The sequence below is a fragment of the Pipistrellus hanaki genome, assembly GCF_964339955.1.
Source record: "Pipistrellus hanaki genome assembly, chromosome: 7".
Lineage (NCBI taxonomy): Eukaryota > Metazoa > Chordata > Mammalia > Chiroptera > Vespertilionidae > Pipistrellus > Pipistrellus hanaki.
In genome coordinates, this window is record NC_140509.1 from 83,037,287 (window position 1) to 83,064,971 (window position 27,685).

General features: G+C 44.8%; 1 long non-coding RNA gene across 1 annotated transcript; it reads right to left on the bottom strand.

Annotated features, from left to right (window-relative positions):
• Positions 1 to 6,364: 6,364 nt before the first annotated feature.
• On the bottom strand, positions 6,365 to 26,953 carry LOC311626246. The gene is made up of 4 exons (XR_014795659.1): positions 26,734 to 26,953; positions 16,958 to 17,050; positions 7,491 to 7,708; positions 6,365 to 6,597 (listed from the first exon to the last, which is right to left on the bottom strand). It is a non-coding gene; the product is annotated as an uncharacterized lncRNA (long non-coding RNA).
• Between the last annotated feature and the right edge of the window lie 732 nt (positions 26,954 to 27,685).

Below are 27,685 nucleotides of genomic sequence, written 5' to 3' on the forward strand. Positions count from 1 at the left end.
CACAGAAGAGTTATTCAATAAATATTTTCTGGAGGAATGCATTTAACCCATTGGCTTATTCCTCTCAGCTTACATACAAACTCATGTCTCTCTCCCTAAGACATGCCTTCTTTCCCATGTGAACTCCTCTGGCTCCATAGCTTTCCTGCATTCCACCACGGATTTTCTTGAAAGAAGTTTCTCCTTTTCTTCCAGTCACACCTCGGCGACTACAGCTTGACCTCTGACCCCCATCACTTTATTAAAACTTCACTGTGTCTTCCTGGTGGCCAAACCCAACTGGCCACTTAACTAATATTCTTCTTTCTCAGTTTTTTCCATTTCTTGTTTTTGTGTTGTTGTTGTTTTTTTCCAATTAGAGTTAGTTTAATATCTGTTTATGTGACATACCACATAAACAAAATGAGAGATAAAAATCATATGATCATTTAAATACATGCAGAAGAAAAAAAAACATTTGATAAAATCTAGTATCCATCTATGATAAAAACTCTCAGTATAGTAGAAATAAAGGGAAAATATCTCAACATAATAAAGGCCGCATACGACAAACCCACAGCTAACATCATAATCAATGGTGAAAAGCTAAAAGCATTTTCCTTACAATCAGAAGCAAGACAAGAATGTCCACTTTCACCATTTTCTGTCTTTTTCATGGGTCCTTTCCTTCAGTAGATGTTTTTACTATTCATCCCCTGAGATCTTAACCAACTCAGTAGCTTCACGTACGTATCACTGATCTTGGAGACTCTGTCTACACCACCCATCCCAATTTCCTGCTTAAGCTCCAAGAATATATCCCCAATTTCCCAAACATACCTTCATGTTGATAATCCACAGTCACATCAAGTTACACTTGCCCAAACATAGCTCATAATTATGTTCCCAGCTCCAAATGCACTCCAACCTCAGGGGTTAACTGTAGGCTCATTCAATCAGTTGCCCAAATTTGGAACTTGAAATTATTGCCTTCTGCGGTCCAGTGACTTTGTGAAACATTAGAGGCAGAAGAAAAAGGGTGGAGGGTGGAAAAGGGCAACTGAGAATTTTGTATTCTGCTTTATACTGCTCCCAACACGGTTAGTGTGCAAAGATGTTTCACACACTCCAACGGAGATCTGCCAGAAAATGTCATTTCTTTCCTTTGGTCTTTTCTCTAAGTCTGGTTAATAGAAAAACAAATTAAGTTAAATGTTCGAGTCTGTTGAATGCGTAGTCCAGGCCATAACTTACAAAGACCAGTGAGGGAACGCCACGTGCCTTTCGGAAAGAGCTGCTCAGCCTCTCCGCCACCTTCCCCTCTGTGGCTTCTTTCTTAAAATCGTCTCCAGCTTGTCGATGCAGAAATGGTCCAAACCTGTGGAGGATTTTCCTAAGAGTTTATCTGGGCCAAACTGGCAACTGATGCTGGGGAGAAGGATCTCAAGTGCTCTGGAGAATAACGGGTTTGCACTTTCTTTTATACATTTGAAATTAAGAGAGACATTAAGGAAGATTACAAGGAGGGGGGAGAAAGCAAGGTGGGAATTGAATTACAAGAGTTAACAAGATCACGTGCCTTCTGGAGGGTGGTTATTGTACAGAAACAATGGACAGGTCTTGCTTAAAGCAAAGATGAGCCTTTTGCTAAAAAGTTACACGCCTAGGGGTAACTAACCCACCATGACCAGTCCGATTCTGCATTTATGATCAGATCACCCTGTGGGGTTACTGTCCATAGAATCTCTTTCCTCATTCCCCGGAGCCGTGGGATAGGTGGGTTTTGAGGTTTGGGGGAGACACTGGGCCTCTCATATCTACACAGAATGGCCCAGAGATCCCGGTCACACCAGCGTGGGCGGGACTGTGACCGGGTCCTCTCGGCTGGGTCAGGACCAGCAGGCTCCGTGCCGTCTCCCCCCACTTCTTTCCTGAGCCGAGGGCCTCAGAAGGCCCCACGGCTGACAGCTTCGTTTCCACACAGGGATCGAGGCTGAACCCCAGAAAGTATCCACACGGCCATGTTTTTCTGAGGCTGCACCCCAGGATGCTGTGGTCATAGCTCCCCTCCTTGCTCCTGGATGGGTAGTCTCACTGACTGAGTGGACACTCAGGGCGGACTTTTGGCTCTTCTTCCCCTCCTTCCCCATCACACAAACACCCTGTGTCTCCCTTCTCCTCCCACCAGCCCCTGGACCAGAAAGCAAGTGGACTTTCCCTTTTCTTCCCATGCCCTGCCCTGCTCTTTGCCGATTCCATCTCTAATGGGGGAAAGTCTCTCCCTCCTCTGTTCCGTGGAAGAATCCCATAAGCCCACTTCTCTAAGCTAACTTGCTGGTATGCACACACACAAAAAAAAGAATTAAAAGAATTTGGAAAATATTTTCTCAAGATAGCCCTGGCAAGTCTCATATAAATTAAAGCCGCCGAGGTGAACTTGACCCAGCTGGCGAGGAATGTTGATTGATCCTAACTAAGCTGACCACTGTAAACCTATTATACATTTTCTTGAAAAGATCTCGTTGGCTGCAGTACAGAGAATTTTTGCACCAGCAGCACGCACAGAAAATGGTAACACTATCAGGCACAAAGGGGAACAGAGAGAGGGGGCCCCAGGCCCCGCTCAGCTTCCATGACGACCCAGGAGATGAACACACCTGGAGTGCATTCATGGTTACCCATTGATAAAGCAGGATGTGCAAGTCTGGAAGTAGTTCAAAAGGTCATTGCAATACCATGAAGAGACGATCGTTGTCTAAACAGTAGTTCTTCCTGGCAGGGGAAATGGGAAAGAAACTATTGTGTTGAAGGACCCCAATGGACTAGAAGGACATTGCGTTTGATTGGACCGCTGGGTATAAGGTGGTCACAGCTCATGGAGACTGAAATAGGTTTCCAACGCAGTGGAAAGAGGTTGATGTTCTTGCAAAGTCTGAAGTAAGGAAGAGATGACTATGGGGCAAAAGAGTTGCTGGTAACATTACAGAGAATTTTGTCTAAATTGTACAAGACCTTGGCGATCATGTTTCCCAGCCTGCCCATTATACAGATAAGGACAATCTTACTGGTTCAGGCAACGATCTGGTTGCACTACAACTATCACATCATTAATTCGCAGGTGACGCTATGAGGTGGCTGTTATTACTGATGAGTGAAGACATGGGATCTCTAAGACATAACTAACTTGCCTGGACAGCTCAGAAATCCAGGCACAGAGCCAAGATTCAGATCCCAACCTCTCTGCTGCCCAAACCAGCGATTCTCCCACTGTTCTACACCTCTTTAAAGAGAATTCAATTTATTTTTTTAAGTTTCACAGCTACATATGTTTTAAAATGTCTACAGTGCTTCCATTTTATGCCCAAAGTCATAGAGCCAGTTAACAATGAGCTGGGATTAGACCTGGCTCCTGCCTCGCCTGCCACTTTTTTCCCACGCCCTCCTATGCCTTTCTCTTCCTGAGCGAAGTGCATCTTGGGGAAAAACAAGGCTGCACTTTGCTTGTGAGCACTTTTTTTTTTTAATTGATTTTTTACAGAGAGAAAGAGAGAGGGATAGGAGAGTTAGAAACATCGATAAGAGAGAAGATGAGAGAGAAACATCGATCAGTTGCCTCCTGCACACCCCCCACTGGGGATGTGCCCGCAACCAAGGTACAAGCCCCTGACCAGAATCGAACCCAGGACCTTCAGTCCGCAGGCCAACGATCTATCCACTGAGCCAAACCGGTTAGGGCGTAGTGAGCCACTTTTTAACTTTACAGCCACCTGTGCACCTGCAGGACCTCCCCATTTCTGCTGTATTACATGCTGACTCTCTCTGCAGAGATTCTGGGGTGCTCTACTTCAGCAGCCCTCTTTGTCCCAGCATCCACACATTTAGTGATGTCTAGATTATCACGTGGAGGTAAGAATGGGGAAAGGTGGACAGCTTCAGATCTTCCCTGAGCCCACTCATGTGCAGACTACTGCTTCTTTGAGTCCAGTTCTAAAAGGCAAAGTTCTAAGACGGAACCTAATCTGCATTTAGTTCTACTTAAACCTGTGTCTTTTCTTCCCACGGTGAAAGACACCAGATAACTCTCCGCCTCATTAAGGATGCAGCATACATTATGCATGGGGTCAATTGCCCAAAGTCCGATGATGTCATTTCTGCGTTCATCTTAGCCATGCCCTCGCCCCAGGGGAATGACTCCTTTCGCTCCTTGTGAGAAGCCCGAGCTTCTACCTGGGTTAAGATGTGCGTGGTGATATGATTTCATTTTGAACCACGGCATTTCGGAGTCGTTAAGCCTGTGCTAATGTAAGCGTCTTAGCCATGTCTGTTTTGAGTATAAACATAATGCCTGCCTTACCATCAAATTCTTCAGATGCCTCAGCACAATTAAAAGAACGAAGTCCCTTCAAGTTAATTGTGCGGATTAATGTGTAATCCTGAAGAGCTGTAACACCCTGGCAAGCATGAACTTGGCCTCCTTACTGTGGGGAGAGCAGTCCGATGGGTCGGGAGAGAAACCCAAAACACAGGCTTTCGCCTCTGTGGACAGGCTTGGGTGACGGAGGGCATCTAACGCTCCTGAGTCCAGTTACTGCTGGAATGCCCTGGGAGACTCAGCGCATCCCCAGGCCTGGCACTGCACCAAAAGCATTTTTCTGGGAGAAGAGAAGGGACAAGTATCACTAGGAAATTTCTTCCAGGGTTCAAACTGGCAACTGAGCCTATATTTATTACTATATATTTTTCGGGGGGTAGCGGGAAAATGTCCTATAAATATCCTGACCATCTATATGTTTAGCAAATCAGAGTAAAAGAAGTGTAATTATTGTTCTGATTGAGGTATTGTCTACATTTTACTACTTACTATGTAAGGATTCTATGCAGTAAAACTTTACAAAAGAACAGTCCCCACATTTAAAGGGGGGAGGGGGTTAATGTGAAGGCAAAAACAATCATCCATGTGTAAAGCAGATGACAGCCACCCAAAGGAACCATGTGAAATTTTACATCTTTGTGCCCCATTGGTATTTTTAGGGCCCTGCAGAAGAAAATGTCCATAGAGTGATAGGCCAGATCAGTCAGCAAACTCATTAGTTAACAGAGCCAAATATCAACAGTACAACGACTGAAGTTTCCTTTGAGAGTTAAATTATTTAAACTTAAACTTCTTCTAATGCCACTTCTTCAAACTTGACTTCCCCAGGCCGTGGTATTTTGTGGAAGAGCCACACTCAAGGGGCCAAAGAGCTGCATGTGGCTAGAGAGCTGCAGTTTGCTGACCACTGGGCCAGATTTACAGCTCAATAGGTCTGTTATCTCCCTACTCATTCTATGTTCCTTGATGGTAAATAATGTTAATAAAAAAAACAGGGATGCACATTAGAAACATAAAGTTGAGTGAAAAAAAGCAAGTTCAGCAGTTTTTATACAATGAGAAATTATTTTTGTTAAGCTTTCTAACAAACAAACCAAATAATATTTTTCTTGTGAAGTATGTATCTCTAAGCAATACCTATAATAATAAAAGCAACATATGCAAATTGACCAAACAACCACATAGTGGTACGACCATTCTGTGACACCCACTGGTGCCAGGCCAAGGTGGGTGCGATGTGATTGGTTGGGGGCCTGGCCATCACCCAATGATTGCCCTGCAGAGGGAGGCCCAGGTCACTAGTCAGTGGGGCAATTGATCAATCAGAGGCTCCATGATTGCCCCAAAGAAGGAGGCCCAGGCCACTGACTGGCAGGCTGCGGCGGGTGGGTGGGGCATTCCTCTACAGGGGTGATCCACTGTGGAGACCCGGCCAGGGGGCAGGGCCTACCTCTTTGGGGCAATTGATCGTGGAGCCCTGCGATGGATCACCCCAAAGGCCCAGGCTACCTGGCGGCGGCGCTGTGGCTGGTGGGCAGAGCCTCCCTCTCTGGGGGGGATCCATCACAGAGCCCCCAGTGAGTATGTAGGGCCTACCTCTAGGGAAATCATGGGGCTCCTGGACTGGGAGAGAGCACAGGCTGGGCTGAGGGACATCCTGCCCCAGTGCACGAATTTTGTGCACTGGGCCTCTAGTAAAAATTATAAACAGCAAGGAAATGCACATATAGTATCCCTTTTCTAGATTTAGGTGATAAAAGAATAGGATCTGAGTGTGTCCACAAGTGATTTCAGTGCTACTGGTAAAGTTCTAGTTCTTAAGTTGGACATAAGATTTTTGTGATTAGAATACAAGACAGGTTTTTAGGATTGGAAGTGTGACTGTAAATCAAGTCAGGTGAGGCAATTTTGTACAACCCATCAATTTAAAAGTATGAAATTGAGGGTGTTTAAACAGATTTACTTTAGCTGCTTATGTCTTAACCAGATGTCAAAATAACATTTTGTGGTGGACACTTTTTCAAATAAACTTTATTCGATGACATTTCCAGGTCTTTTTGCGCATGCCAGCTGTTAGGTTTGGGGGCCAGCACGCTGTAATTGGAGGACCCGTCAAAACCAGAAGGCATGTTCGGTTCGTATTTCTGCATCCATCAAATTGCTGCCAGGAAGTAGACGAGCGTCCAGGAAAATTTCCATCAGGTACCAGAAGTCTGCAGGGATGGCCTTGTGTTTCAGGGACCGTGCTGCAGACACAATGAGGGGAAGTGATCAGCCCGAAGAATAACATCTGCCCTGGCCCAAACGCACTCAGTACTTCAGACCCGGTCAGCTGCAGTGTCACGAGAGCAGTGACACCATCACTCCCAAAGGTGTTTCCGTGGAGGTGCCAAAGGAGGCTGGCTCCCATAATTATTCTGAGCGGCATGGAACAGTTGCTCTCCTGACATCCTAAAAAGTGATCTCTGTTTTCTAGTTTGAGTTTTTATGGCGGGCTGGTGCTATGTTCTTACTCTGTGGGCCACAACCTCATCCCCCAAGAAGCAAAACAAAAGCCCCCAAACCCAGCACTAAACAGACCCGCTGGCCCCGTGTCCGTGGAAAGGGGAAGGCGGGAGGCTCACATGACCCTGCGCCCAGCGGGAGCCCACTGGCTCCAGGTGTGAGTGATGTGGCCGCCGCCCTCTGACCTTGGGTGTTCTCGTTTGTTAAGTGGGGATAATCACGCCAGCTGGACGCACAGGGTGAGGGAGAGGAGCGTTGGGGTATGTGACTACCAAGTATTGGACGTCAGTGTGTAAAGGATCATTTTAAGTGGACAGGGACATGTAGCAGAAAACAAAACAAAAAAACAGGAGAAATAAGAAGTGGGGCCTGCAAAGGAAGGACATTCTCAGCTCCGATTCTAACCATTTTAGGATGGATCACAGGGAGACTTGGAACGTATCTACTAGGAAAACTCGCTTGATTGACTCTTCCAAGCTGTTTCAGGCACACACGCCAACCAGTGCTAGTGCCCCGGATGCAGGGTGTTTCACAGTCCACAGAAAATTCATGCTCATCCTCAGAGACAATTCAACCGTGGCTTCAGCCGAGGAGTCGGCTTATAGAAAATACTGTAGAAAGGGGTTTTACTTACCCGTTCCGAACTGCCTGGCAGGATCCAGAGAGAACCCTCGAGGGCCCCCAGAAGCTGAGGCCGTTCCGTTCGCTGAGAGCTCAGGTAGCTCAAGTGTCAGAAAGGGATGCTCAGGCCAGCGGCCGGCATGATGGCAGGGTGTCAAGCTAGGGGGTTGCCCAGGCTGGGGACATGGCCACCCAGTTTCCAATCAGGCACTAGAGGACTGGTCTTCCATTCTACAGGAACACAAAAGAAGATTTGCTTTATCAATGCAGTCAGAGTCAAGTGAGAATCCTTTTGGCTTTTGGTAACGAACACCTAATGCTTTCAGCGATGGTGGAGCTAATTAATTGATCAAGCCCCCGCTTGACTGGCTCCGTCAGGAAATAGGAGAAATACAGCCCAGCAGGACAACATCACGGTCCTTCATTTAAAGGACCCGTGCCCTCCGGGGGGATCCCAGCTGCTGAAGCCCTAGTTCAACTTCTCGTTGGGGGGCGGGGGGGAAGGAGATCAGAAGGAGGTGACAAAATTAATATGTAAATATTCATAACAAGTACAGTTGTCTGAATACTAACTCTAGCGCCTCCACACTCACTTACAACTTAGTCTCCTATTGCCTTCCCCCTGCCTCCTGCCTGACTGTTGCTACCTCGGTCTGAACAGACTTCACCAGGAAAACAATGTCAGCAATGGAGACTGAGACCTGCCACCCAGAGTTGGCTGGGGTAAGGGTAGGGAGGGGAGGGGTCCCTGACTCTCTTAGGAAGGGTTTGTGAAGTCTGCAGTTAAGAAAGACTGCATGGCCGAAACCGGTTTGGCTCAGTGGTAGACCGTTGGTCTACGGACTGAAAGGTCCCAGGTTCAATTCCAGTCAAGGGCATGTACATTGGTTGAGGGCACATCCCTAGAAAGGGGATGTGCAGGAGGCAGCTGGTTGATGTTTCTCTCTCATCGACGTTTCTAGCTCTCTCCCTTCCTCTGTAAAAAAATCAATAAAATATATATTAAAAAAAAAAAAAAAAAAAAAGACTGCATGGATTCCAGCCCCACCTTCCTCATTTCCACCTCTCATCCGGATGATCCTGAACCAACCCCTTACCTATCCCAACGTCACTGTCCTCACCTAGAAACAGGAGTCTGCAAACAACAATGTCTGTCTTAGCTGTGTGTGTGTGTGTGTGTGTACATTGAATGAGATAATATATAACACATAAGGCAAGTACTCTCAGCACTTAGTAAGAATTATTATTTTTTCTTGGATTTACTAATGGGCTTTGTATTTGGGGTTTATGCTTTCAGGGGGAAAATCAAACAGGGTATTTGTAGAGAGTTCTGGTTTTCAAACCATAAGCAAAGTGCTGTATCAGAAGAAGGGAAAGTCAACATTAGCTTTGTAGCAAGCTCTGTATCCCAGACAATCAGCTTCTTGTTCATTGTCAAGTTTGGTTAACGTACACTAAGTCCCAGAGTCCTGACAATAATTAGGATGCTCACAGGCTTCTTCCTCGGGTTCCTTTTCATCGTGGCCAATATTTGGGTGGTCCTTCAATTGGCTCCTTTGTTACTTTATTCCATCTTTTGTTCTGAGTCTGGGACACCTGGAGGACATTTCCAAACTAGAACATTTGCTGCGACGTTGGTCCTTCTTTCATGCTCTGGTTTTAATAATGAGACGCGATCATTCTAGAGAAACCCTTCATAAGCTGAATATTGTTTCAAAGCCGGCTCTATTTACATTTCTCGCGGACCTCTCTGTGGTACACTGTGTTCGGTAGGAAACATCTGGCTCTGGGGTTTTCGTCACCGAGAGGCCGTTCACTCCAGGGCAGGGCATGCCTGCCTGCACGCAGATAACCCCCAACGGGGCCTGGCCTCAACGCTGTCCTCAGCTCATGCTCTGCTCCTGAGCGGAGCACATCCACAGGTGTGGTCCAAACAGAAATGCCCCCAGCGGGTCCCTGGAGAGTGTCCTTAGTGACTGGAGCCCAGCCTGTTACTAGGACAGAATCTTCAGGAACTCAGCAATTCTATAACACTGGGGGCTCTTATCCAGGGAGCCCTGGTCTTCGAGGGACACACACTCGGGGAAGTTGGAATAAATCAGAACATTAACTTCCCGTTGGCATGTCTCGTTTTTTATGGAACTCCTGTGTGAGCAGTACCTTGGGAGTTGTGTTTTCAAATGATTACTCTGGCTACTCCGAGGACAAAAGGAACCCAAAAGCCTAGTGTCCTCAACCAGGCAACCCAGTTCATTGCTTACGTTCTACATCTGACTACCCAAAATCTGGACCCAGCCATGGGCGCTTAGTGTGTTTCATGGTTATCTGCTTCCTAGTTGACTTCCTACGTTGGTTTGTAAAGATTAGAACCACCTGTATCCTCTTCTCCACCCCACCCCCCTACAGAGAAAAGCTCACGGGAACCTGCCCTGAGACTCATAGATAGCACTGATTTCCACTGCCCAGCCCAAGAGGGATATACATCCCAGAGACAGTGTGGTATCGTGGAGAGAACATGGACTTGGACTTAAACCTACCTATGTTCTAGTTCCAGCATTGATAGCTACTAACTACATAGCTTTAAACGAATATACATACCCCTCTACGACTCATAACACCTACTCAGAACATGATGAGGATTCCATCAGGTCATATATATAAAGAATCTGATTCATACTAGTCTGGAAAATAGATTATTAGTATCATTACCATCATAATGACTACATGATGGAAACACTGTGATTTATGGGTTGTTGTTGTTTTCTAAATCACAAAAATTATTAACATAGTATACACAGAATTGAAGTAAACAAACAAAAATAAACTAAAAGGAGTTTGTAAGTACAACTGACAACCAGTTTAGTCCAGTTATTCTAAGACACAGATTTAGTGTTGGTGAGAAACTGCTGGGTGTAGGAGGAAGTGACCCACAGAAAGTAAAAGTCAACAGCACATGGATCATTTCCTGGAGAAGTGTTCTTTTTTCCAGATCTCTTGTTTGTAGAGCAGTTATTCTGACAATGAAACACAGATGCTGAAGCCTCAAACAGAAATGAGATTCCACACCGTCCCATCCCAAAAAGGGAATCGTATTCTGATGATCCAGCAAGAAGTGCTCGTTAGCGCAGGCACACATGCCCGCCACCTGCGGAGGGAGGCTGTCATCCCATCCTCAGCTCCCACACAGCAGGCAGAGCTGTGACCGTCTCTCACCAGCCCGCGGGGATCACAGAGCCAGCATGCCCTCTCAGCCCCGGGTCAGGTACCACCCTACACGGTAAGGGATTCACAGGGGTGCTGGGTCTGCCCAGGTTGGTGAGTCTGAGACAGTTACATGGGGACCTCCCCCAACACAGAGAAGGTTAGCCCCGGGCAAAGCTCCCTCATCAAGCAAGGGAAGCTGGGGTTCGTGGGCACCTACTGCCCTGTCTCTTGATCATCAAACTTCATCCCATGTACACTAGATTGCTAAGCAATGACTACAAACCCAAAAGGAAGTGAAGACTGGAAACAGTATTGACAGCAATACCTTACTGTTGTCTGACTCGGCAGCACATACATTGCATTCAGATGTGCAGGCCAGGGGTCTACAGATGTTTTATGCTTTGGATACTTTCAACAGACCACCTACTTTACTCATCACCTGTTACCATGACAGCAGTGTGCATATGTTCACAGTGTGTATATGTGTATGGTGCTGTGCGGCTGACAAAGCACTCTGGCAAACATGATTTCATCATAATCCTTATAGCAACTCCATGCACAAGGCTAGCAGTGTCGTTTTGTTGTTGTTGTTGTTGTTGTTTTGTAGTGTTTTTTTTACAGTTGAGGTCATTGAGCCTCAGGAAAAAAATTAATTGGTTCACCCCAGAGCCCATATGACATGAGTCTTGGGTCAGGGGTTTGAATCTGTGGCCCCTGATCCAACGTGTTTTTTTGTGTGGAGCTACATGTTCCATAGTTTCAGGCCCCTAATTTCTGAATGTTGTCCACAGTATTGTCACAGCTCTCAGCAGGGAGTGGGACAAAGTGCATTTTGCCTGAGGCTCTGAGCTGGGGCTGCATGTATTGCAGGGCATGTATGACAAAAATAGCATGATGTATGACAACAACCTATAAGAAACAATAGTGCAGAGCCCAGGAAGAAGAAATGAGATGCTCTGTTGCAGTGTTTCCCAAACTTCTCTCATGATGAGAATCACCTGGTGGAGTTGTTAAACTACAGATTCCTGAATCCCAACTAAGAGGTGCTAAACTAGAATTTTGGGAGCATATAGGTAAAATTGTATACTTAACTTAGTGCTCTGTACAATTTTACCTATATGCTCCCCAAAATTCTAGTTTAGCACCTCTTAGTTGGGATTCAGGAATCTGTAGTTTAACAACTCCACCAGGTGATTCTCATCATGAGAGAAGTTTGGGAAACACTGCTCTGTTGTAATGTGCTTACGGTATGCTGTATATGTAGTAGTATAACAGCATCTGAAGGTGGTTGTAATAAGTGATAAGGTTCACAAGATGTACACTGTGAACCTCTGGGTGGTTGTGATAAGGTTCACAAGATGTACACTGTGAACCTCTGGGCAATCAAAAAAAAAAAAAGTGAAGTAAAATGTATAACTGGCCAGTGACGAAAAAATAATCATTTTAAAAACCTCAATAAATCCAAAAGAAAGCAGCAAAAATAAAAAAGAGGAAAACCAAATTGAACAAATAGCAAGATGATAGATTTGATCCAAACTATATCAGTATTTATATTAAATGTAAATAATCTAAACACTTCTATTAAAAGACAAAGATTGTCAGATTGAAAAAAGAACCAGCCCTAACTACAGTGCTGCCTGTGAGAAAAAGACTTTAAGTACAACTAAACAGGTAAATTAAAAGTTAAAGGGTGGGAAAAGATATATGAGAACATTAAGCAAAAAATAAAAAATGTTGAAGGAGCTGTCTTACTATCTGATGAAGTACATTCCAGAACAAGGAGTATTCCTGGGAATAAATATGCAGCACTCTTTTTTTTTTTTTTTTTATGACCAAGATGTGAGTTCATCAGGGAGACACACAACCTTAAATGTTGACTCACCTAATAACAGAGCTTCAAAATAACGAAAATGGTAAAAACTAAAAGGAGAAGTAAAATAATGTGAGATTTCAACACCATTCTCTTAGTTATTGATAGGACAGTAAACAGAAACTCGGGAAACACTTAACAACACTATAAATAACGTTGTCTAATTACTTTTTCTAGAACACTCCACCCAGCCATAGAACGTTCATAAAGATAAATTATATTCTGGGTCATAAAACAAATGTACTTATTTAGTCCTCATTTCAAAATGTCAACTATAAAGACAACGTGTGGGAAATACTCAGTTAAATATTGTTCTTACTTATAAATCTGACTTTATTCATTGCAACGAGAAGCAAGCCTCTGACTACTTCATTGTATCTTCTTGTATCGCAACTGAGAGTTTTATATTGAATTGCTTTTTATTTGTTGTGTTGCAGGTAAGACACTGTATTGAAGGGTATAAAATTTGCGTGTAAAATACCTTAATAAATTTCATTTTGTGACAGAGAAATGAAAATAACAAAGTGTTCTGCAGAAAGGGACATTGGGCACCATGGGATATAGAGACACTTGTCTGGAGCAAAAACGAGACGTGTCAATAGTCCTTTTCTCTTTGCCATAGTCTGGTAGAAAACCTTAGCAATGAAGCGCAGCTTCTCATATATGCAGACTCCAATCCCTTCCCCTTGCCAAAATTATATGCTGAGGTAGATGGCTATAAATTTGAATTTTGTGTGCAGAAAACTCACAGTTGAAAGGAATTTTTAATGTGATAAATGCAATGTAAACAAAATAGAGTGCAGTGGTGTCATTACCATCCTTGACATGAATTATAATCTTGTTAATGCAATGACAGTAGCTAGTTTTTCTAGAAGCTCCATCATACAGGGCGTGGGGGGGGGGGAGGAAATCACTCATTGGGTAATTGAGACATGCCAAGCACTTTGCTAGGCACTGGAAACACAAAGTCAAATAAGTAAGACAAGGTTCCTACCAAAAAAAAAAAGAAACTTCAGTGTGGCCAGAGAGGAAGAAGAGTAAAGAAATGGTGAGAGTCGTTGGATACGCGTTACATTAGAAATGTGTGTGGGGTTTAAGGACTGGAGAAGGAATTGCTAAGTATAAATGGTTAACTTGGGAAGCGAATCTGGAGTATGTGATGCTTGTGGGGCATTGTGAAGGTGAAAGAAGTCAGACACCGATGAAGAAAAGTGGGAAGGGCATTCTAGGTACTCGTAGTAGACGTAGACATGAACTACCAGGATAACTTGGGGAATGCTGTGTTCACAGACGCTATGTATTTAGGAGAACAATCTCCTACTGAACATCCCCAGCCTTTCAGGGACTGCAACTCTGCTCAACTCCAGGGCTTTTGCGCTGTTCTGATACCAACTCAAAAGGTTTTTCTGAAGAACTTCTTTTGAAAACAGCCTGGCCGGTGAGGCTCCGTGGAAAATCCAAGCTAGGATTTCATTTGGATGCATGACTTATTGGTGATTAAATATACCATTTCTGGTTGGTTTCAGGGACAGTTTACCAGATTTATGTACTATAAAGGTAGTTGACCATGTTTTCTGTTTGAAAGTGGAGGAAGTAGCATCCTAATGCAAAAGCAGTTAAAAATTTTTATTGTGCAATATGATTAGAGAGTTACTTGAAAACTATAATGTCCATGTGCTGAAACTTGCTCCACGAAATAAAGCTTTAGTACAATTTAAATTATGCAAGCATATGAGCTAGAATTGCAATTATATGTAATTGACTTAGCCAATATAATTGAAGTGTGTGGTCTTGCTATATAATTTACAAATCTGTACACAATTAGTTTTGTATGGTCTGTTTGATGTCTTTTTACAATGCCATCCTTCTCCAAGTTATGGGAGGTCCAAACGCCGACTTCTAAGGCCGTTTGTAGGTGAGAACACGTCTTCACCACCCTTCATAGGACACCCACCCCCTTGCCATCCTGGCTCTTGGCTTGATTGACTAGTGAAGCGACCCAAATTGGTTCTGTGCTTAGAAACTGCATTCTTCATAATTATCTGCACTCTCATTGTCACCCTCATCCACGCCACCACTATTTCGAAAAACATTAATTAAGTATTTCTCTGTATGTTTTATAAAGAAGGGCTTTACAAATGCATATTTACTGCCCTCCAGAAAATAAGTTACATGGACTATATATTAATTATCTGCCTGAATTTGTCAAAATTTCATTGCTTCTAATTTCTACCCAGAAATGTAGAAAAAAATTTTAAGGTTTTTTAAATTGATTTTTTTTAGAAAGGAAAGGAGAGAGAGAAACATGGATGTGAGAGGGAAACATAGATCAGCTGCCTCCTGCATGCCCCCTACCAGGGATGGATCCCCAAGACTCAGTCATGTGCCCCAACCAGGAATTGAACCAGCGACTTTTGGGTGCACCGGTTGAAGCCCAACCCATTGAACCACCCAGCCAGGGTTTGGAATTTTGAATAGTAGTTCCAGGAAACCAAAAGCTTTTGATGATCCTGGGGAAGATATTTGGTGCCTTCTGGCCAAAAGTTGACTTCCTAACAATGTGATGGGATCACTTAATTACTAGAACTTCTGGTTCTTTATCTCTGGCACACCCTCTTCAATGACAGTTGATCTTAGTAAGGTTGCCTGTGTCCAGGGGCAGCAGGATTGGCTCAGGAGTCTCTGGCATTTGTTTGGAGCTTTGAAGGAGTGGACACTTTGCAGTTTGTGTCTTTGTTCTCCACTTCTCCTTCTATGAAGACTCTCTGATTAGCAACTGCTCTCTCAGTTTCTTGGGTGGAGGGTTATATGCATCCCTATTTTATCCTTTGGGTGTGGTCATAGACCCCCGATTATCAGGAGCAGAGATATGCTCGGGCCACCTCAAGAAAAATGGAGAAATATAAAGACATGTGGGTGGCTCAGACATGATTAGGCCGGCCTGGAGATACCTCTCCTCTCCAGTACTCTTCCTTTGAGATCCAAGTGGAATTGCCCCGTCTTTGTGTCTGCCCCATCTTTCTGGAATCTGCTCTGTTTTCTAGAAATAGTTTTAGAGAAAACTAGTCTGGTTGGCTTAGCTAACCACTATCCTTGGATGAAGCAAAGCCCTTCCCATCTGGCCATGGGTTGGGTGCTCAATCTGGTCCCATCAGAGGCAATCCTGGCACAGCTAGCAGTAGATACTGCTTCATGAAGCAGGGGGCTGTGACCACGGTGGCTTCTATTTCTATTTAAAACAACAAACTAAAAACACCTCTGGCAGCAGGCCCTCTAATTAACCTTCCCGATACATGTTTAATTCGGAAGTTGCGCAGGTGCTAAGAGAGGATCCCACAGAAGCCTAATGCTTCCTCCTTGCCCCACTTGGAACTGGTCCTTCCTGAGCCTTGGGATTCTACCAAGGAAAGCTTTGGCAAAAGGCACCCTGAGGTTCTTTGCGTGATAGATCCAGAACCATCTTCCTTTGTCCAGTCACCCATTTGCTTTTTGAGTCATTGACCTGGGATATTCTAGCCATTCCATTGGTTCATCCGTACAATAGGGAATAATTATACCTCATACGCACTTAATAGAGCACACGGCTTAACATTCTGTCCTACGGTCAGAAAAATCAAAGGGTTGATGGCCCTGCTTTTGGGGAACAGAGTATACAAACCTTAAGTCTTTGGTTCCCAGCTCTCGGAATAATAATACTTTTTTGAAAGTTTATATGAACATATAATAATCACCAAGATTTCAGAGAGCTGCAAAGCAATAGGCCTTTGGAGGCCTGGGCTAGTTTTAAGAAAAAATGCACCAACCTGAATTTTTGCAACAGCAACTCACCCCTCAGTCCCTCCTCAGATCCATGAAACCCTGAAGGGATGGTTTGGTGACCTACACCACTCTTTCTCATCCCCCAAATAAAAAAAGCAAAAAACACAAAGTATATTTTAACTTTTCTAGTTCTTTTCTCCCCAGTCTTTCCACACCCTCATTAATTTAGGGGTACACTCTTCAGGAACAAAGTTGTCCAAAAATGCCGGGTGCTTGCTTCTGCAAAAAGGGCCTTGGAAAAAAATGTTCATTACTATTCGTTTGGAAGTAACATTTCCTTTTCATCACATTATCATCGTTTCCCTGAAAATGTGCCGTTCAATGTGTGGCGTTTCTCAGCTCCAAGAAAACGAAGACCTAACGTGGTGAAATGAATGGAGAGCTAAAAATGGGCCCAGTGTCGTGGGGTCAACAAAGCCTGTGTTATTCCGCCCTGCTGACAGCACCCCTGAGCTTAGAGTCCGTGCACCTGCTTCTCTCCACTGCGGGCGCATATTTACTCGGAGGAAAGGGGAAAGCAGGGCTCAGCTCGAGAGCAGCAGTGTCAACAGCGTCACCCGTGCTCTCAGCAGCCATCGTTTGCCCACCTGTCTTTCTTGGAAATGTTTCAACGGGTTGTTTTCTCAGGTTCACGTGCAATTTCATGAGGCCCTGGACACACCAACTCTGTGTTAACGGTGCTGGCCATGAGAAAGAGAGAAAGAGAGAGAGAGAGAGAGAGAGAGAGAGAGAGAGAGAGAGAGAGAACATTATACACCAGGTTCCGTTCTCTAGATGCTTGTTCAATGCAGGTCAGATAAAATATGTAAATTTAGAATTATAAAATAATAGAACACATAGTAATAGAGAGGAGAAGACAAGGAATCCTTGCCCTGCTTTTTGCTACTTTTTGGTGACATCAATTTGGGGAACAGATTATACAAACCTTAAGTCCTTGGCTCCAGCTCTCGGAATAATAATACTTTTTTGAAAGTTTATATGAACATATAATAATCACCACGATCTTAGAAAGCTGCAGAACAATAGGCCTTTGGAGGCCTGGGCTAGTTTTAAGAGAAAATGTACCAATTGGGTTTTTGCAATAGCCTTGGGAGGAGTAAGGAGGGGGTCAGGGGGGGCTTCCTGGAAGCAGGGGCCACTGAGTGTTAGAAGAGAAGGAATCAGGTAAGAAGAATACATTCTCTGCAGAGAACCTGGCAACGGAAAGACCCTGGAGATAAACTGTTCAGAAAGGCCTTAGAGTCTTCGGTGCGGGGTGCTGGGGTTCCCACAGAAGTTGAATATTGCTAGAACCCAAGGTGGAGGCTAAGCAAGGACTGAGAAAGCAGGCTGGCGGGTGAGAGGCATGAGATCACAGAGCCGTGTCCACCACCGTGTTTGGCAAAGGCTGCCACGTTAGAAGATCTGTTCAATACGGTGTAATAAAAACAAATTACTGTAGACCTGGGAGATTATCCAGAGACATCCTGCCACTTCGGTACTCAGGCAGGATATTAAAGATATTTTCATACTGGAGGCCTTTTACTAATTCTCAGGTCTGCGACACTGCCGTCTGTGCTTGCATTGTCACCTTCTAGCTGCTTAGGCCTCATGACAGTCCTTTTAGGGCACAGAAAAAGGAAGCACACATTTAAAAAAAAATTCTGTAATTAAAAAATAAATAAAAGCATCTGCTTAACTGTTGCTTTCTGCGAAGATCCTGACTAGGGAGCTGAATGACGGGAAAGTCCTGCTTGTCTTCACCAATGTTTCCTCCAAACAGGGAGGAATGTGCCGCCTTTGTGTGGGATTTTCTCACTCACTGCTCAGGCCTTCTCTGGTTAAAAGTAAAGGCTTGGGTCACCCAGAGGCCAGGCAAGGAGCAATCAGTTCATGCCACCAGAGCCCCCGGGGTCCTTGTGAGTAAATAAGCCCCATTTTCCTTTCTCCCCCAGTTCTCTCTCCAGCTCCAAGGAAGGCCAGTGCAGCGGGCATCCTCTGACCTGACCCCATTACCTGCGAGGACATTGCTTCTGCTCCTGGCACACACAGAGGGGACACCAAGGTCCAAGAGTCTCATAACAAGGGGGCCAGATGCCCTGCTTTACCCGGCACCGCCCCAGTTTATGTCTGTGCTGCCAACATAAATACCAAGTGTCTCTGTTGGGATAATAAGTCATATGGTCACCCTGTTTCTAACCGGTTTCAGCAGAAGCTCAACGCCTGACTCTGAACCTCTCTCCCATTCGGTCCCACAGCAGCCGACACGATGGAATTCCGGTGAATTCCTGTGAAACGTGAGAATTGGAGCAGTCCTTAGAGATTATGGTTAAGAGTTTGATCTATAATTATACATTCCAGGACCTTTCCGATAACCTGGAGAATTACATTTAATCAACACAAGTCCTTGTTGTGCTCCTATGATCAACAACTAGGTCATTTTTTAATAGACAAGGAAGGTGTCAAAACCAGTTTGGCTCAATGGATAGAGCGTCGGCCTGCGGACTGAAAGGTTTTCGGGTTCGATTCCAGTCAAGGGCATGTACCATGGTTGTGGGCACATCCCCAGTAAGGAGTGTACAAGAGACAGCTGATCGATGATTCTCTCCCATCGATGTTTCCAACTCTCTATTTCTCTCTCTTCCTCTCTGTAAAAAATCAATAAATATATATTTTTAAAAAATACACAAGGAAAGCCCACCTCCCACCTTGAGCAAAAATGAGCAAGGCACTCAGCAAACCTAAGGCGGATAGTGTGATGAAAGCAGACGGGAGAAGAGGCCACCAAACGTGCCATTCCTGCAGAAAAGACCATGGCCTGGGTCTTCTGGTCTGGTGTTCAGCCATGAGCTGGAGGGCAGCTTTTTCCCAACAATGCTTCCCTCTCCCTCTCTCCCCACTTTACACAGCACATTCCGCAGAGTTGCTGATTCTTTATTATTGTTATTATTATTATTATTATTATTATTATTATTATTTTAAATATATCTTATTGATTTTTTACAGAGAGGAACCAAGGTACATGCCCTTGACCGGAATTGAATCTGGGACCCTTCAGTCTGCAGGCTGACACTCTATCCACTGAGCCAAACCAGTTAGGATTATTATTATTATTATTATTATTACTACTACTACTACTATTATTTCAGAGAGGAAGGGAGAGGGGGAGAGAGAAACATCAATGATGAGAGGGAATCATTGATCAACTGCCTCATGCACATCTCACACTGGGGATCTAGACTGAAACCTGGGCACGTGCCCTAACAGGGAATCAAACCCTGACCTCCTGGCTCATAGGTAGATGCTCAACCACTGAGCCATGCTGGTTGGGCCAGAGTCACTGATTCTTTCTCTCTCTCCTTCCCCAACTCTGAGTCTTTTATATAAAAGTCTAAGCTGTTTTTTTCATTTGTTTTATTTTTTAAAAAACAACTTTTTAAGATATAATTAACATGAAACAAACTGTCCATACTTAAAGGGGACAATTAAGTTCATTTTGATTACTCCAATGCAACTTTTGCCATGATCAGAATAATGAATGTGTCCATCGCCCCCCAAATCTCCTCCTGCTCTCTGGTAAATCCTCCCTCAGGCCCCTCCCACTCCCCAACTTCCACCCCAGGCATCTTTCATTTGGCTTAAAACAAAACCAAAGAAGCAAACAAACAAAAATCTTCTAAAAAGGGATTCCTTTCCAATACTTCTAAATTGCTTAATTTAAACCTTCTGAAGCTCTAGGACTTCTTGCTAACCCATGTGAAACATACACAGCAATCTGCTTCGTTGTCTGGCACACTCTGCCCATTAAAAAATAAATAAGTAAAAATACCAGAAAATTCCAAGAGAGCAAAGAACATATTTGGCTTGTTTGACAAGCTTAGGGGAAGAAGTATTTGCTTTAGCTGAAAGCCATTAGCAGCATTCTTTCCTATGGAAAAAGGAATGCCGGGAAGAGCGAGACACTGACGTGGCCCAAGATTTCATTCAAATGCGAGAGACGGCGTTGCTAAAAAATAATAATGATAATAATAATAATAATAATAATAATAAATACCCACTCAGGCCATAGAAATAAGCTGTAGTTCGCCCGAGTGAGTGGAATGCCTTCGGTTTCCATGGCGGCGTTAATTATTGAGCAACCTCTTCATCAATACTTTATTGAAGGAACTCATTGGAAACTTCAACTTTGAAAAGTATGCTCAGTGTTTATTCTGGGTTCACCGTGCACTTGCTTTGGGAGGGAAGGTCCCTTTTCTTATAATGATGGGAAACTGGGGGGAAAGCAGAGTCTGAACGACTGAAGATTCCCCCACTATCTGCCTGCCTGAACCTACAAGGCATTTCACGTCAGCGTCTCATAGGCCAGCGTTTTTCAACCGCTGTTGCCTGGTGTGCCGTAGGTGTAGACAAGACAAGAATTTTATAATTTTTCACTATTTTGTTTACTTAATATTTCATAATAAAGTAATTATAAAATACTTTCTTTGTGTTTATTTGATTCCTATTCAAGAGAATTACTTTATATATAGTCAATATAGGCACAGAGTTAAATTTTTTAACATTTTCTAATGGTGGTGTGCCTCGTGATTTTTTTCATGAAACAAGTGTGCCTTTGCCCAAAAAAGGTTGAAAAACACTGTCATAGGCATCATGAGAGGACTGGACCAGAAAGTCCACACAGGCTCCAAGTGGTCTAGTGTGACCTTTTCGGGAATATCTTTGTCCAGCAAGAGGCTCAGCCGGTTCAGGTGCCTCCTGGAGTAGACAGAAGAGGAGTGTTGGGGCCTCCCACAGCCCTCCTCTGCTAAGGCTGTAACAGTGGGGTGCACACCCTAGGACGGAAGGATGGCCCATGGGTGTCTGTTGATGAGGTTGGAGGGTCTGCACTCAGGTGAGGAGCCCTCCCAGTGAAGGACAGGAACTGGGGGAAGAGAAGGGCCTGGGCTGCAGTGGAGGGCTTCTGTCTGAGTTCCAGTCCGAGACCCTACATCTTCGGTGCCTGCTCCAAAATCAAGACGAATAGGCCACTTTCTGCCCTCAAAGCCTCACTATCTGCCTCATGTGGCCTCTCAGAGCTATTTCTGCACTGAACTCGGAATCTGCAGCCCCATTCAGAACTGAAAAACCATGTGGAGACTGAGCCGCCCCATACCCCAGCCAACTGAGATGGGGTTCAAGTCTCCAGCGGCAGTGAGACCAGCTGCTCCTGACAGGCAGGGACCCGCTGCTTGTCAACAACATGGGGGTCCACCTCAAAGAACAGTGGAATGGGAAGGGCACGCACCGAAGGCACGCTGGGATGACCTGAGGACCGAGAGTGTGACTCCTGCCCAGGGGGGATGCTACCACACACACTACCCCGGGGGCCCTTCCTCATTCCACAGATATGACACTGCACTCTTCGATGGGCCAGCCGTGCTGGCACCGCCTCCGGTCCGCTGCTTCCTAGAGGCAGGTCAGACTCCCCATCACATGCCAAAGGGTGTCGGACTGCAGTGCCTCACCCCTTGATGCAGCCTCTGCAGGGGCAGTGCTGCCCCGCTGCCCTCCCACCACAGGGGCTCCCCACTTGGAAAGCGTGAGCTAGCCTCCCCGCAGCCAGGGACTGTCTGATTGCTCACAGGGCCGCTGCCACGCTGGCCTTCGTGCAAGACAAAAAAGCAGAGAGTCCTGATGGAAAGAACGCGTCTGATGCACAGTGAGAACCAGAGCGAGAGGCCTGTGTCCCCAGGGAGACGGAGAGAGCCGTTTCAGATTCCAGATGGCTTTTCAGGCTTCAGTCTGGTCGAAAGAATGGCCGTTTCCACGAAAATTTCTTGTGCTTAATAAAGTCAACAGGGTTTCTATAACTTCACACACACTCACTCATACACATGGAGACAAAAAGAAAAACAAAAACACCTGATTTCACTGGAACATGCTTGAGTGTATCAATCTAGAAGCCAAGAGAAACTTCATCAAAAATAAAGTTGCTTTTGGAGATCCCACTCACACAGGTCAGCACGCCAGTGTCTGTCGCTCAGGTTCCACTCCATGCGGAATGTGTGACCCACATCCCCCTGGGGACCTCTGGCCCCGGGCCCCTGGTTCACCGATGGCCCAGTCACCTACCTCGCAACGTTGACCTCTCCAAACCACCAGCCATGCCTCTCCCCTGAGATCCTGACACAGAGCTCACCACCCTCACCCGTGGGCGGCCCCCTGAAACAGCATGGAGCCCAGTCTCAGTGGGTGGCTCCTTTGGGTGCAGCTACATCCCACACCAGGCACCGGGCATCCCCCATGGCCTCAGCCCCTTCCTTCTCTAAGACCTGCCTGGCCAACCACTTCTCACGCTGCATTGCTGCCCTGCCCTCAACCTTCAAACCTCTAACCTATTTCTGCACTTGGGCCATCCTTCTGCATACAATCCTGGCATCTCAGTTCCTACCATGGGGGTCCACACCAGCTCCTCTCTTCTGAGCGCCCTTTGCAGACCCCCATCTCCATAGTGATCCCACTGTGATGAATGTGCATTCCTGCACTTAGACCCAGAACCGAAGGTAGGTACCAACCACCGGACATCACAAGTCCATAGGCATGAAACTAGAAGTCACTCAGCCAACACAGTGAATTCTTCTCTGCAAGATGATGGAGAATCACAACCCTGCGAGCCACAGCTGCGCCAAACCCATTTCACACCAAACTTCAAATCCCATCAGACACATAGTTGGCACAGATTCACCTTTTCAATATGAGCTGTCACAGCGGAGCTCACAGAAGCACCCGCTCAGGGAAAATGTCAGTATCTGCCGTTGAAGGTCTTAATCGGAATGGGCAGTGAGTGAAATTACCCACAAAGAGCCATCCTCCAGGGAGGGCCACGGTGACCTGTGTCAAGCAACCAAAGAGATTTTTTTTTTCCTGGTAGAAAAGCTAACCATGAAAAGTCCAGTCACTAATGAAGTGCATACCTCTCCCTAGCAGTAAAAAAAAAAAAAAAAAAGTGATTAAAGTTTTATAGCGTTAAACAAACTGTCTCCCAGAACCCCTTTTTTCTCTCAGCTTTTCAATGTGGGTCTTCAGATTGCGGCCGATCACTCTTATCTGGGAACACGCAGTTTAGGGGACACAATGGCCTCCTGAGAGCCACCGAGGCTTCTGCCAAGTCCATACAACCGCAGCTCTTTGATGTTCCCCAGACGCAGTCCCTCCACGGCCCCGGCTTTGTTCGCACCCCCAGGCCTGCCATGGCTGCCCCCCTCCTCTCTTCCCACTGAAATCCCAGCTCCTCTTCAAGGCCCAGCTCAGGTTCCAGCCCATTCGGCAGCAAGCTTTCTCACAGCTCTGCATTCAGATACGCTTACCACCCAGCGCACTAATTTGGTTTCTATCATGTATTGTGTTATTGTGGATTTCCTATGGCATCACTTTCTCATCCTATTGAACCTCCTTGGAACCCCCATATCTGTCAGCATCAAAATGGGATCTTACTTAGTTCAGGGACATATACCTAACGAGTGCTTGGTAGATTCATTTTGATTGGTTGGATTGGGATATTAATAAATGAGCGCTTTAATAAAGTGTAGGGTAGTTTCTAAATATCACAAGATTTTTATATGGATGTGTTCTAATACATAAGGACAAATGTTTAATCTGATATACTACAAATAAATTCAAGAAAGATTTTATTTGAAAGTAAGAAAGATTCAACTCAATATATGGTTTACATGGGTACATACCTTTGAGAAAATTTTTGAGAAACAAGATTTGAAATACATTGTATTTGTTCAAAACCTATTCTTGGATTTGGGGTGGCCTCATAAAACTGCTGTCAAGCTTGGAGGTCCCACATCCTGGGCCTGGGTGACCTGGGTGACCTGGGGTAGGGGTTAAACCAAAGCAGCCTAAACAAGTGTAAATGCATGGAAAACTGACTGTGGCCCAGAAGAACGCAGGGTCTGAACACCAAGTTCAAGATTCTAGGTTAATCTAGAAAATGGAAAATCAAAAGGAAGAACTAATGCAATGTGTGGAATAGTTCAAGGCAACTGTTTCAAAATTAAAGTTGCAAACAGCTGGAAAATTGTGCAGAAGCTCTTTCATGTGGTGCCTAAGGCATGCCTAAGGGGTAAAAGTGGAGACTTACAGGCTGGGCAGGGATTCTTAAGTATAACACTCACGAAACCAGAAAACATTCTTCTATGGACACTTGCATTCCCTCAACCTGCTGTCCCATCATTCATGCATTTCCTATGAGAACCCGGGACCCTTTGGTCTGCAGGACTATGCTCTATCCACTGAACCAAACCAGCTGGGTGCACTCTTATTTTCTCCTGGTGTATTTCCAGAGTGCATCAAGTAATAATATAGGTTCTAAGTTCTTAAGTTCTAATATAGGTTCTAGGTTCTAAGTAATAATATATTTAACTCTAAACTCCAAAACTTAACTGCCTTGTTCATAGTTATATGCTCAGTACCTAAAACAGCGCTGGACACATTGTATTCTCAGTAAATACTTGGTGAATGAACGGGAATGAATGAATTGATAAATGGATACTTGCCTATGTGCCAGACCTTCTCTAGGTGTCAGGGAACATGCACATTCCCTCGAGCAGGTTAAAGAAATTAAATTCTTGTCACATATTTTATTCATCATCAGACAGTGAGCATGGAAGGAGTGCATCACTAAATAAAGGTGAATGTGAAATAACCATTGAGTCATCTGAGACCGAATGCCCCCAGGCAGTCCAGATCTAGTGCCATAAACAACTACATAAAAAACTACCCATGCAGACATTAGCAGCCTAAGGCATTCCTACTTAATACACTTGGGCTTAATACACAGAGCTCCTCCCACGCACAGTAGTATCGGTGAGAATGAAACACCTCTCTCAATAACAAACACAGGCCCTAGGAGTCAGACTGATAACCACCACGCCCAGGCACACCCAACCCAACCATAAAAACACGTGTGCCTCTCCTTGCACCTGTGCAATGGTGCAAGTTAACTGCCCAACCCAGCTTCTACCTTGACCAAGGCAATAGCCTTTGACTTTATCTTCTAAAGTAGGGGTGTCGAACTCAATCAGAGAAGGGGCCAAAATCTAAAATCCAGCCTAAATCGCGGGCCGAATGGTTTACTGAACAGTCATAAACTGACAATGTCATAAACTGACAGCGGAGTGCAGTGATGACAGCGCGGTGCGGGCCATATTTCAAGGCCCGGTGGGCTGGATTTGGCCCGCGGGCCTTGTGTTTGACACATGTGTTCTAAAGGTTCAGTCTTCAGTATGCATGTACGTACAGATGTTTGCATTTATGTACACATACACACATGTGCATATGCATGCATGCATGCAAACACACACATCATGTGGTTTCTGAAGGTACAAGTTAATACCTCTCTGAAAAAACAACAGCTAAAAGACTAAAAAATTAGGGGATATGAGTTAATTACTCATTTATGAATTTATTCACTTATTCTTTCTTCATTCACTAAGCATTTATTGAGTACCTACTCCTGCCAAGTATTTTTCTAGTGCAGAAGATTCAAAGGTAAAAATAAGACACATTTCTTATTTTCCAGGAGATTACAATCAATTGGAGGAAAGAGACAACAAAAAATTACTGTGGCCTAGCTTACATGGCTCAGTGGTCGAGCATCGACCTATGAACTAGTAGGTCATGGTGGATTCCCTGTCAGGGCATATGCCTTAGTTGTGGGCTCCATCCCCAGGGTGGGGTGTGCAGAGGCAGCCAATCAATGATTCTCTCTCCTCATTGATGTTTATATATCTCTCGTCCTCTCCCTTCCTCTCTGAAGTCAATAAAAATATATTTTTTAAAAATTACTTTGGAGTGTGGTCTCCGATACTATAGAGACCAGAAACTTCTGTGATCACACTGAGGGCAGGAACACACTTTTAAAAAATATATATTTTTATTAATTTTAGAGAGGAGGGAGAAGGAGAAAGAGATAGAAACATCAATGATAAGAGAGAATCATTGATCAGCTGCCTCCTGCATGCTCCCTCCTGGGGATTGAGCCCACAACTCAGGCATGTGTCCTTAAGTAGAATAGAACCTGGGACCCTTCAGTCCACAGGCCTACACACCATCGGCTGAGCCAAACCGGCCAGGACAGGAACACACTTTTACTGAGCGCCTGCTCTGTGCCAGGTGCTTCTCAGGGGGTATCTCATTAATACGTACAAAAGTCTTATGAAGTAGGTATTATTATATTTTTGTACAAGTTTCGAAAGGAAACTTGAGGAGTTTAAGCAGAACCAGGATTTTAATCCAATTTCATTGATTTGCAAGTCGGTTACCTGGAGTATTCTGGCCTGGCATCACCAAGGAGATGGAATTTTAATTAAATATTAAAAGATTAAAAGTCAATTACCAGAGAGAGCTGGTGACTGGGAGAGAGGACAACCTCGGCCGTGGGAACAGCATATCCAAGGCTCCGAGGAGGAGGAGGAATATTTAAGGAATGGCAAGTAGCATAGTTGGACCGAGGGTCAGGCCAAAGGCTGCATTTCACCTGGATCACTTTCCTATGGTTTCTTTCGGAAGTCCATCTTCTGGGCCAAGTGTACCATCTCCTTCTCCGTGTCCAATCTGCGTCTGCAAGCTTGTGGCTGCCACCAGCCCAAGGAGCTGGCCCCTCCCTTTGCTGTCAGCTGGGATGTGTTTCTTTCTAATTCATTAACCTCCCTAGGAGGAATTCAGGCTCATCAAAGCAGCATTACCAATATTTACGTCAGTTTTCAAACTTAATTTCTCGGCATGGAGGGAGAAGTATGCAGTGGAGGAATGTTTTTGTTTCAGGAGCACAGGGTTTCTGTCACGGCTTTTCATTTTGGCTGAGGCTAAGGATGCCTCCCTGTTTTTCCAGTCAAACAGTAAACACCACCTTTGACGTCTGGACTTCCTGGGTAAGAAGATAAATAACAGTGGCTCTTACAAACTTTATTATAGTGAACTATGTTTTTAAGCTCACGGTAGACATTGTATACTGCAACCCAAGTGGAAGAGGACGTGATAAAGACAATGGTTATTTGCCTGACACTTCAGTTCCATCCCGTTCGCATCCTGGAGATTGGTATGTCCCCAGCTATTTCCCAAAAGTGCAGACTGGGTGCGGGTGGAGCCTGTTGCAGGCCAAGTCTTTGCTCAGATATCTCTTCTCAGATATCTCTCCCCTGGGACTCTAAGCTCCTGAGGGCAGGTTCTGCCATCTGCCCTTGTTCCTGGTATGTAGTAGGATCCTGGTGTTGTTGTTGTTGCTGTTAAAATAATAACTCAATATATTATCCCCAAATGGCTCTTTAACCATCTGCTATGTTTGCCAA